This window comes from Phyllostomus hastatus, unplaced genomic scaffold, assembly GCF_019186645.2.
Source record: "Phyllostomus hastatus isolate PE091 unplaced genomic scaffold, TTU_PhHast_1.1 phas_contig_524, whole genome shotgun sequence".
Lineage (NCBI taxonomy): Eukaryota > Metazoa > Chordata > Mammalia > Chiroptera > Phyllostomidae > Phyllostomus > Phyllostomus hastatus.
In genome coordinates, this window is record NW_025333900.1 from 7,685,935 (window position 1) to 7,697,212 (window position 11,278).

At 36.0% G+C, this 11,278-nt stretch overlaps 1 non-coding gene across 1 annotated transcript; it reads right to left on the reverse strand.

The window, feature by feature from the left end:
- Positions 1-10,906: 10,906 nt before the first annotated feature.
- On the reverse strand, positions 10,907-11,013 carry LOC123824082. The gene has a single exon (XR_006786646.1). It is a non-coding gene; the product is annotated as a U6 spliceosomal RNA (small nuclear RNA).
- Between the last annotated feature and the right edge of the window lie 265 nt (positions 11,014-11,278).

An 11,278-nucleotide genomic window follows, 5' to 3' on the forward strand; every position in this document is an offset into this window, starting at 1 on the left:
AAAGAAGTAGGCTACCCCACCCAGGTGAATACCTAAGGCTGGACCCCTTACAACGTAACAGAACAGATCAAAACTCTAGAAAAAGAACTAAGAGATGTGGAAATAGATAACCTATCAGATGCAGAGTTCAAAACACTGGTAATCAGGATGCTCACAGAAATGACTGAGTTCAGTTGCAAAACAAAAAAAGAAATAAAGGTTAAAAAAGTGACATAAAAGAAAAGATACAGGGAATCGGGGGAAGGGAAGGATGTCAGGACTTATATCGATGACTTGGAACAGAAGGAAGAAATAAACATCCAACTGGAACAGAATGACAGAACAAGAATTCAGAAAAATAAGGAGAGGCTGAGGAAGCTCTGGGACAGCTTTAAACACTCCAATATCTGAATCATAGGGGTGCCAGAAGGAGAATAGGAAGAGCAAGAAATTGAAAACTTATTTGAGCAAAGAATGAAGGAAAACTTCCCCAATCTGGTGAAGGAAATAGACCTCCAAGAATTCCAGGAAGCTCAGAGAGTCCCAAAGAAATTGGATCCAAGAAGAAACACACCAAGACACATCATAATAAAATTACCCAAGATTAAAGATGAGGAGAGAAAAGTAAAAGCAGCAAGAGATTAGGAGACAGTTACTTACAAAGGAGTTCCCCTAAGACTATCAGCTGATTTCTCAAAGGAAACCTTACAGACAAGAAGGGGCTAGAAAGAAGTGTTCAAAGTCATGAAAGGCAAGGACCTATATTCACGATTACTCTATCCAGCAAAGCTATCATTTAGAGTGGAAGGGCAGATAAAGTGCTTCCCAGATAAGGTTCAGTTTAAGGAGTTTATCATCACCAAACCCTTATTATAGGAAATGTTAAGGAGACTAATTTAAGAAATAGAAGAAGATCAAAACTATGAACAGTAAAATGACAACAAACTCACAACTATTAACAACTGAACAAAAAAACTAAGCAAACAACTAGAAAAGGAACAGAATCACAGAAATGGAGATCATATGGAGAGTTATCAATGGAGACCGGGAAGAGAATGGAGTGAAAAAGTACAGGGAATAAGAAGCATAATTAGTAGGCACAAAATAAATAAGGGGAAGTTAAAAAAGTATAGGAAATGGAGAAGGTGAAGAAATTATGTATGAGCCATGGACATGAACTATGGAGGGGGGGAGTGCTGGAGTGTGGGGGAGGTACAGGGCAGAGGAGGATAAAGGGGAGAAAAAAATTGGTACAACTGTAATTGCATAATCAATAAAATATGCTCTAAAATAAATAAAATAATATTCACAAATAAATAAATAAATAAAACTTTAAAAATATAATAAAGCTGTTTTATGAAAACAAAACCCAATGTGAATTAAGCCTTTAATAGATAAAACAGCTCCTTGGAAAATGAGGTCAAAATTTTTCAAAAATTACCTGTCACCCAAGGAAATTACCAGTCACCCAAGGAAGAGTCAGCACTTTTCATAAAAGAGTATCTAAGGAGATAATACAAGTACTATGAGCATAATGATTAAGAAGACAAAAAAGAATATAAACACCAAAATTAAAAAATATGATTCTATGGGAGAGAGTGAAACATATTTGTAAAATACACCAGTATAAATAATAATCACTGAAATAAAACTCAATGGTCAAGTTAAACAGCAGAAAAACACAACTGCAGAGAAAAGTAATGAATTGGATGACAGAGATGAGGATAATAATAATGAGTAATACTAAAAAGCAAAGAGAGGTCAAAATATATAGATAATGGAAGGAGAATGACCAAAGTACAGATGATAGATTTTCCAGAAAAGAAGTAGGAAAGAATGGGACAAGAACATTATTTGAAACAATAATGGCTGAGGTTTTTCTGGCACAAAGAAAAATCATGAATTCCCAGATGGAAAAACTATAACAAGAAATGTTTAAAAATGACCCTGCATCTAAACATATGTGAAGAAATTGAAGAAATTAGTCTTCTAAACTCATGAAAGCAAATAGAGAAATGAAGCAGATTAGATTACTTAAAATAAACAAAATTTAGCAACAAGGAGGCCAAAAGACAATTAAATTAGATTTTTCAAAGGATTGAGGGAAAATAACAGTGAAGTTAGAATTTCAACATTGGCCAAAGTTTTCAAAAAGTACAAGTGAGATAATAATTTCAGAAAAAATATTGGAAGAATTTACCATCTACAAGCCCTGTAAGACTACAGAAGAATGAATATCAGTAAGGGGGAAATTCAGCCCAAAGAAGCAAAAACTCAAGAAAAAAAGTACTCACAAAGCAAAAATTAGCAAAGAAACATGGGTAAAACTAAAGAAGTATCAGTTCTAAATGGCTATAACAATTTAAATAAATAACTGTTGAGATTTGTAAGCAAGGTGGAAATAAAATACAAAATAGTAATAACAAAGTAGAAAATGTAAAGTTTGAAGCATATTAATGTTCTTTTTTTGTGGGAGTAAATAACTGTTAAATTTAGACATTCTTGAATTTAAAATGTCATAAGATAATAAAAGTAACATCAATAAATATATAAACTCCAACCTAGTGTAAAAAGAGAAAAAGGAAGGAAAGAAAAGGTAGGAAAGAATTAAGTTTTGTTAATTTAATGAAAGGCGGGAAAGGAGAAGAGTAAAGCAAAGGAAAACATAGCTGAAGAATAAAAAGATTCCAAAAATATTCATAAAAGTAAATAGATATAAATCACTTGTTATTTTTTGTCAGTAACCAAAATATAGAATAAAATCCAGCTACATGTTTTTATGAGGTACCTAAAACAAAAGTATACATGTGGTTTGAAAGTTAAAGGAAAAAAATTATATATGAGAAAAAATTGCCATAAATAAAGATTGTTTAGCCATATTAAGAGCAGATAAAATACACTTCCAGGAAAAAGTTGTTAAGGACAAAGGGAATTACTATAATGATAAAAGAAAGTGTTTACAAGATTAACATAACAATGCGAAGTGCTTTTGGCATACAGTCTAATTTTAATTATATAATTGTATATTATTAAAAATATAGATTGACAGAATTTCAATAAGAAACTAAAGAATGCAAAATTAGAAATGTTGATGAAACTCACAAAAACCAAATCCCCAAAAATAAAACTCTAAATTTCTTAAGGAAAGAAAAGTCAATGTACAAGAATTAATAAGCTAGATTTAATGGACACATATTGAATTCTGTAATCAACAGTTAGTGACTATACAAACTTACCAAACACATTCTAAAATTTTATTTTTATTTTCACCCAAGGACATGCTCATTGATTTTTTTAGAGAGGGAGAAAGGAAGGAAAAGAGAAGGAGTGCAGCATCCATGCGAGAGAGAAACATTACTCAGTTGCCTGCCACACAAGCCCTAACACACAGCCTTTGGGTTTATGGGACAAAGCTCCAACAAACATTGAACCACACCGGCCGGGCCCATGCTGAATATTTTTAAACTGCCCAGCTACTAAATCACAAAAGACTCAAGAAAAAAACAAAGTTGTATAGTAGAAACTATGCTTTCTGATTTGAAGCAAGAAAATTTGTATTCAATAATGAAAGATAGCCATAAAGTAACACATTTGAAAATTTAGAATTTCATCTGCACACAGTTGTTGGGTCAAAGAAGAGGTAATAAACCTTGCAAAGTATTTAGAGATAAACAATGAAATATCACAGTAAACTCTGTAATTCTACTAAAATATTATTGGCATGCAAATTTATGACTGACCTATATAGATTTCTGTAGATGGTTTCCAGTGCCCTCTGGCTTCATCATAGAGCCACAGCAGGGATCAGACTGAGTTAGGAAATTGATATTAGGGGATTTATTCTCTTGGCATTCAGCCCAAGAGGTAAACTGGCTCTGCCCCACAATGGTTTACTGCGGGCCTCAAAGGAGCAATGCTGCCTGACTCTCTCTCCTCTGGGTTGCAGTAAGCTTTCCCTCCACCATCACTTTGGATCTGGAGGTTAACAACCCAGCTGCTCTTTGCCCTGGGCTGCCTTTCTGTAACTTGAGGTTTTTGTATACCCACATCTTTGTAAACAGTCCTGTTGTAAATAAACCCTGCTCAAATTACACTGTTTTGAGAGTGCCATCTGTTTCCTGTTGGGAGCATGACTGAATCAGTGACATAGATTTAATTTAAAAGACCTGTGCACTCTTGAAGAAAGGGAGAGAGTGGAATAATGGCAAAAATGGTGTGCTTTTCTGGTGTGACCATCGTGTGCACTGGTGCCACCTGGACCTGGCAAATGCACAATTGCTGCCCTCTCTCTCCCAGGGCATGTTGATGGATTTCTCAGAAACTCTCCCTCTCTCAGCTCTATTTGCCTTGGCATGGTCATGGTGTCTTTCCTGCTGGCCACCATTTGGTCACTATTGACTTTGCCTCAGACCCTGAGCTGCTGACAGGTGGACAGCTCCTCTGTTCTCTAGTAAATAGTGAGAAGGGAGAGAGAAAATGTAATCAAATGATTGAAGGATTGACTTAATTGAGTCTATAAGATTTTACTTCTGTATGTTAAAAAAGTTCTTTATCAATGTCATAAAATATTAGCATTAATATTAATGTATTAAATTTGGATAATGGATACAGAGAAGTCAGATTTTTTTCTTCATGTTTAAAAACAATCAAATACTTAAGAAAACAATTTTTGAGGAACGAGGAAAGTGACAAGGTATATAAGAGCCTCTCACACGGGATATGACACAGGGATTTAGCACATTTCTCTGAGATCTTATTCACACTCCATCCCACACCTCCACTGCTACCAACACGCTGATTTCAAATTGCAGAGATGAGGCAGATTATTTACACCAAACAAAATTAGCAACAAAAAGAGAAGAAGAAGAAGGAGATTTTTCAAAGGTCTAAGGGGAAATAACTGTGAACTTGAAATTTCAACACCAGCCAAATGATTTAAAAATGTAAAAGTTAGATAATAATTTTAGAAAAAAAAACATTCTGGGAGAATTTACCATCCAGAAACCCTTGATGTAAAAACTACAGAAGAATAAATATCAGTAAGAATTCTACCCGAAGGAAGAAAGACATTTTCAAGAAACAAAAGTATATGGCATAAGGCTCACATTCTGCCCACCGCATCTCAAAGATCTCAAACCAATTTGCCAAATGAGATCTTTCAAGTTCTTTGGGATTGCATCAGGTTGGAACGAGAGGAGAAGAAGATGAGAAAGGGCTATAAGATTTCTTAAAGAGTTTGAGTCACGGATTTAGGCACTCTCTAATCCTGTAATTAGGCTTCCAGCAGTGGCTGCATTTCTTCTTTGATTTCTTTTTCCTTCACCAGATAATCTTCACCACAGCAGCCTTTGCTTCTCCCTGCAGAACTTCAGCTCCCCTTTATTCCCTCATCTCTACAAACCACACCCCACTTCTCTGTAACTTAGGAAATCTAAGAGCAATGGGAGGTATTAGGTTTTCCTCAAGTTTCTGGTAATGGAACATAGAAAATTGATTGAGAATGTGTTTGAATGTTGACTACAATGCCGCTACCCCAATTTAAACAAGAGATCCTCATTACACTTTATATAGAAGTAGCTCCATGATATGTCTGCCTTAAAGAGGCTGTCAGGAAGTTGAATCACACCTTTTACCCTGGCACTCACTCCTGTCCTGTCAGCAGACTCCAAGATTTTTCCTTAATTTTTAGCTAGGATTTGTCTGTATGTACAAGGCGGACCACCCCCATCACTCCCCCCACCCCCGCAAACAGAATCATTTACAAAATGATTCTGAACAGAATTATTTACAAAATGATTCTGAACAGAATTATTTACAAAAACCTGTGTACTTATTCTTACATGTTTAAACTTCAGTCACTTTCAAAATACTCTCCATTTAATGCAATACACTTAAACAGTTTTTTAATTTGTCAATTTGATGCCTTTTAGCATTCCTGCTGTTTTTTGTTTCACCTTTCCCACATTGACACATTTTCCCTTGATGACTTTTTTCATCTGGGGACACAAAAAAAGTCACTCAGGGCAAGATATGGTGAAATGGGAGGGTAGGGCATGGAGATCATGCTGTTTTTGGTCAAAAACTTTAATACATTTATTTTATTACATTAATACATTACATTTAATACATTAATACACATCATAATTGCTGAACACTCAGCATGGGGTGGGCAGATGCACTCATAAATCACCAATCATGAAATAGGCAAATGCACTGAAAGAGTCTTCAAAGAAAATTCTCTAAAGCCAAACACAGCCTTTCACAGTAACACCAGCTGGTACACTGATACAGATGGCTTCCTAGAACATTCACCTAGTGGGGGAAGCCTGTGCTACAAGCAGCCCACCCTCCAGAATACAATTCTGGGTCCTTTTTGGAGTGCCCCCTGGTGTTTGCATAAGATAATATATAATGCAGAATAAGATAGTGTTCTAGCCCAATCTTTTAATTTAAAGATAAAGAAATTGAAATCTCACCACAGTAAGCATAATATCATTTTAAATTAAATATTGGAAATGAGAAACCACTGACCCAAGTTATAAAAATATTTTTATATTTTTACTTATTAATTTATCAAAAATTGTTGAGAACCTATTGTGTACCAGACAGTGATGTCTATATGGGTCCTATGAGTTTTTAAGGGAGCTGTGGTAGACTTTTCCCAAGACAGACAGACTTAGATAACAAAAGTGGTTATTTTAGGAACTGCTTATAAATTTAACTTAATATATTTATTTTTATGAGCACATCATAATGTTCTACTCTGCTCTTGGAGAACAATGTTGATTCAGCATCTTGGTGATCTGATGCACCCAGGATACTACCTAGTTGATGTTCTGATAGTAAATTTTTGAAGACTCGGCATTGGCTTCCAAAGTCTTTCTTCTAAAGTGGTCAAATTCTTTTATACTTCCACATTTGAGATTGTTTGCAATCCAGTCCTATATGTCACACTTTCTAGTCACCTGTTGCTTACCAAGAGCATCAAAAGAAAGATGGTGCCCAGCTGCAGTGTGCTGGTCATTAGAGAAAAATGTAATATTTTCAGTATGGTGCCATTCCTTCCTACTGACGTAATGAGGTGAGTAGTTAATCAATGAGCATTCCTAGCAGAGACTTCTGGACAAATCTGAGGCTAATTGTGGACAAATTTATGTGTAGAGACAAGAGCAGACAGGAGAATCAGAAATTAAAGAAGGAGGACAATGTTGAATAAGAAACACAAGCCTTTCTTTTGCCTGTGGGAAGAACACTTATCTACTGCTTGCCTTCACAACTATTCCATATCAAGTGGCTTCTATTTGCATAACACTTTTTCTTTGCCAGCATATTATTGCCATCTGGTATTCTAGAAATCATATAGTGTTGGCCGAAAAAACTGAGGCTTTCCAAAGGCATCCAGGTCTCAGTAATCAAGCCCAAAGCTTGAAGAACAAGGCAGAGAGAAGATTAGAATGTTTGGAATAGAAGATCAGAGTTGCCTTGCTCTTGTTAGAATGCTCTTTGTGTGGAGATGTAGTATTGCAGTTTCAGTATAGACTATTTATTGCAAGAGGCAAATCTGAGAGAATAGATGCTATCGATTCTGGAAAGTAATTCTGAAGATTTAGTGAAACCCATTGGGAGACTAATGGTTACCTGAGGTGTTCATGAAAAGTAATAAAATTTGGTCTTGATAATGGCTCAGAAAATGTTTGAGTACATTTCCTCCATTGATCAAAGCAGTTGAGAGCTGCTTTCTAGAGAAGCAGCTCTAATGAGATAGGCTTTTCAGTTCAGCCAAGGCATGAAGTATTAATTTTTTTCTTTGGTAAGAATCTCTATATCCTAAATGAATTCTCCCTCTCTTCTTGCACAGACCTCACCTTGCTCAGATTTCTGACCATCAGATCCACAGACTATGATTTTTTGGCCAGAGAGTTTCTAGGATCTTTCTTGACTATGAACCCTCATGTCAAGCCATATTCTAGGACAGGTTGATTACTTTCTGTTACTCTCTTCATTTCTACCATATCTCTGCCGGTCCTCACATCTTTATCCCAGGTGTAGAGGTCAATACCCTGTGAGTTATGGTAAATGGTGCAGTCAACCATTTCCTGTCTGGCCTATGAATTCTAAACTTCCCCTCCTCCTTGGGAACTTTTGGTGATGACTCCTAAAGAAAAGAAAGAGGGGATTAAAATGTATCACTGTTAAATCAGGGTCAAAATTAGGTACTTCTCACAATCCTATCAATAGTTCTTTGGGTTGCTTGTATACTATTTGACGTATGAAGAAATTAAGACTTGGAGGAGTTAATAACTTGTCCTCTATCACACAGCTAATAGTTCCAGGTGAGCTGACCTCACAAAAGTCAATTCATTACAGTTTGCCAATATAAATATAATTTAATCAGAAAACAGCTATTTCATACACCCAAGTTACTAGTGCTTTAAGCTTTGGCAGAAGTATAATAGTGGGAAGGTTAAATTCTCCCACATCTTCAAGTTAAAATGAACATATAACATTTACAGGAACAAGTTGGTCCCAGAAACCTCACCAATAACTCGTCCCTTTTATTTCAGCTTCAGCCTTCTTTTCCATAGTTCCTGGATTCAGTGCTTTCTGACCCACTTTGCCTTGTGTTTAGATTAGTATGATCAGGACACCAAGGTTTTACTTTAGTTACAATGAATTTCTTTCTGCATTGATACATTTTTCTATTTCCCCTGAACAAAATTTTAGTAAGGATTTTGAGATAACTTTTAGTAATCCGCACATTTTTTTATCCTTTACAAGCTTTTAAACATTTTTAAATATAACTAATTGGCTTATACCCCTATTCCACGTAGAATGGGAAACCCAGCATCGCAGCCACTGGTGCTGAGGATTCTTTGGAGTACAGCAGTTCTCCTAATGACCGGGCTTTTTATCCTGCTCTGTTCTCACTCTTCACTCTTGACTTCTTAAATATATTCTTCCTTTCAACATTCTATCTTATCACTGGAAAAAATCATGATGGCTTCAGTTGATTCCCAGAGTACCACTGACTTAAATATAAGCGTTCAGCAGATATTGATGAAGGTTCTTGGCTACATAAATCTACTACATTGTAGAACAATCAAGACAACTTTTTGTCCTTTATAATCCTTTGCCAATCCCACATAATATCCTCTAGAACATTTTTCCATTGTTTTCTTCTTATTGGAGTCCTGCCATGATATTCACCTAAAAGTTCCTACTCTCTCTTCTCTCTCTCTCTCTCCTTCCTGTTAGAGAGAGAGAGAGAGAGAAAGAACATCGATTTGTTGGTCCACTTATTTATGTATTTATTGGTTGCTTCTAGTATGTACCCTAACTGGAGACTGAACCCTCAACCTTGACATGTCAGAACAACGTTTTAACCAACTGAACTGCTCAGCCAAGGCCTTCTCTTTCTTTTCTTTCTTTCTTTCTTTCTTTCTTTCTTTCTTTCTTTCTTTCTTTCTTTCTTTCTTTCTTTCTTTCTTTCTTTTTCTCTTTCTTTCTTTCTCTCTTTCTCTCTTCCTTCCTTCCTTCTTCCCTCCCTCCCTCCCTCCCTCCCTTCCTTCCTTCCTTCCTCTCTCTCTCTCTTTCTTTTTGTCCTTCCTTTCTTCCTTCCTTCCTTCCTTCCTTTCTTTCTTTCTTTTGTTGTTCAAGTACAGTTGTCTCCATATTCCCTCCACCACTCCTCCTCCCACTCCAGCCATCCCCACCTCCCACCCTCTCCTACCCCACTTTTGCTTTGTCCATGTGTCCTTTATACATGTTACTGACAACTCTTTCTCCTTTTCCCCCAGCATCCCCTCCCACATCCCCTCTGGTTACTGTCAGTTTGTTCTTAATTTCAATGTCTCTGGTTATATCTGTTTTTCTTGACGAGTCTGGTTAAAGCCTTGTCAATTTTGTTTATCTTTTTTAACAACTAGCTCCTGGATTTAGTGATCCTTTGAATTGCTTTTCTAGTCTCTATGTCTTTTAATTCTGTTCTGATCTTGATTATTTCTGACCTTCTACTCACTCTGGGTTTTGTTTGTTGTTCTTCTAGTTTTTGTAGCAGTAGGTTTAGGTTGTTTATTTGAGATTTTTCTATCTTCTTTAGGTAGGACTGTATGGTTATGAACTTCCCTCTCAGGACTGCCTTCTCTGTGTCGCATAAGTTTTGGGCTGTTACACATTCATTTTCATTTGTTTCCAGATACTTTTTGATTTTTTTCCCTTGATCTCATTGTTAACCCATTCACTATTTAATAATGTGTTATTCAGTCTCCATGAACTTCAATGTTTTTGAGTTTTTTCCCTAAGGGTGGTTTCTCTTTTCAAGCCTATATGATCCAAGAAGATGCTTGATATAATTTCACTTGTCTTGAATTTGTTGAGGCTTGTTTTGTGTCCTACTGTGTGGACACAATTATATATTCACAGAAAAGAATATTTCACATTCTTTTACTGTGAAAAGAATGTATATTTTGCTTCTTTGGGATGAAATGGTCTATATACATCAACTAAGTCAATTTGATCTAGAGTGTCATTCAAAGCCATGAGATCCCTGTTGATTCTTTGGAAGGTCTGTCCATTGTTGACAGTGGGTGATACAGTCCCCTACGATGAGTGTGCTGCTGTTGATAGCTTTCTTAAAGTCCTCCAAGATTTTCTTTATATATTTAGGTTCTCCTATGTTAGGTACATATATGTATATGAGGGTTCTATCTTTTTGGTGGACTACTTCCTTAAGTATTATGTAGTGACCTTCTTTGTCTCTTTTTGTGGCCCTTGTTTTGAAGTCTATTTTGTCTGCTATATGAATTGCTACCCCAGCTTTTTCTTTTAATGTCCATTTGCTTGGAATATTTTTTCCATCCCTCCACTTTCAGTCTGTGTGAGTCCTTTGCTCTGAGGTGGTCTCTTACAGCCAGCATATATGTGGGTCAAAAATCTGGAACATTTCATGAATTTGCTTGTCATCTTTGAGCAGGGGCCATGCTAATCATCTCTGTATCACTCCAATTTTAGTATATATGATGCTGAAGTGAGCACTTAATGCAATATATGTTAGAAAAATAGTTCTCAATTCTTAAGTAATCCCTACAGCATATCTTTGGAATCAGCTATGAAATTCCAAAGTACCTAATTTGTTTGATTAATTGATTGATTTTTCAATGTTTTAAAGCAAAAGTGTCCAACCTTTTGGTGCCCCTGGGCCACACTGTAAGAAGAAGACTTGTCTTGGGCCATACTTTAAATTCACAAAAACTTATGAACAAAAAAAGGTCAATGCATCATTTTCATTATATCTACTACC